The following is a 1,558-nucleotide window of genomic DNA, read 5'->3' as shown; positions in this document are numbered from 1 at the left end:
TGTATTTTTTAGTAGAGACGGGGTTTCACCGTGTTAGCCAGGATGGTCTCGATCTCCTGACCTCGTGATCCGCCCGTCTCCGCCTCCCAAAGTGCTGGGATTACAGGCTTGAGCCACCGCGCCCGGCCGAATTCATCCTTTTCTATGGCTGCATTGTACTCCATGGTGTGTATGTGCCACATTTTCTTAATCCAGTCTATCACTGATAGACATTTGAGTTGGTTCCAAGTCTTTCCTATTGTGTATAGTGCTGCAGTAAACATACGCGTGCATGTGTCTTTATCGTAGACTGATTTATAATCCTTTCGGTATATGCCCAGTAATGGGATCGCTGGGTCAAATGGTATTTCTAGTTCTAGATCCTTGAGGAATCACCACACGGTCTTCCACAATGGTTGAACTAATTTACATTCCCACCAACACTGTAAAAGCATTCCTATTTTTCCACAACCTCTCCAGCATCTGTTGTTTCCTGACTTTTTAATGATCACCTTTCTAACTGGCGTGAGATGGTATCTCATTGTGGTTTTGATTTACATTTCTCTAATGGCCAGTAATGATGAGCATTTTTTCATGTGTCTGCTGGCTGCATAAATGTCTTCTTTTGAGAAGTGTCTGTTCATATCCTTTGCCCATTTTTTGATGGAATTGTTTGTTTGTTTTTTTTTCTTGTATGTTTGTTTAAGTTCTTTGTAGATTCTGGATATTAGCCCTTTGTCAGATGGATAGATTGCAAAAATGTTCTCCCATTCTGTAGGTTGCCTGTTCACTCTGATGATAGTTTCTTTTGCTGTACAGAAGCTTTTTAGTTTAATTAGATACTATTTGTGAATTTTGGCTTTTGTTGCCATTGCTTTTGGTATTTTAGACATGAAGTCTTTGCCCATGCCTGTGTCCTGAATGGTACTGCCTAGGTTTTCTTCTAGGATTTTTATGGTGCTAGGTCTTGCATTTAAGTCTTTGATCCATCTTGAGTTGATTTTTGTGTAAGGTGTAAGGAAGGGGTCCAGTTTTAGTTTTCTGCATATGGCTAGCCAATTTTCCCAACACCATTTATTAAATAGAGATTCTTTTCCTCATTGCTTATGTGTGTCAGGTTTGTCAAATATCAGATGGTTGTAGATGTGTAGTGTTATTTCTGAGGCCTCTGTTTTGTTCCATTGGTCTATATATCTGTTTTGGTACCAGTACCATGCTGTTTTGGTTACTGTAGCCTTGTAGTATTGTTTGAAGTCCGGTAGTGTGATGCCTCCAGCTTTGTTCTTCTTGCCCAGGATTGTCTTGGCTATGTGGGCTCTTTTTTGGTTCTGTAAGAAGTTTAAAGTCATTTTTTCCAATTCTGTGAAGAAAGTCAGTGGTAGTTTGCTGGGGATAGCATTGAATCTATAAATTACTTTGGGCAGTATGGCCATTTTCACAATATTGATTCTTTCTATCCATAAGCATGGAATGTTTTTCCATTTGTTTATATCCTCTCTTATTTCCTTGAGCAGTGGTTTGTAGTTCTCCTTGAAGAGGTCCTTCACATCCCTTTTAAGTTGCTTTCCTAGGTATATTA

Source organism: Colobus angolensis, unplaced genomic scaffold, assembly GCF_000951035.1.
Source record: "Colobus angolensis palliatus isolate OR3802 unplaced genomic scaffold, Cang.pa_1.0 Scaffold11, whole genome shotgun sequence".
Lineage (NCBI taxonomy): Eukaryota > Metazoa > Chordata > Mammalia > Primates > Cercopithecidae > Colobus > Colobus angolensis.
This window is presented reverse-complemented; position numbering follows the sequence as displayed.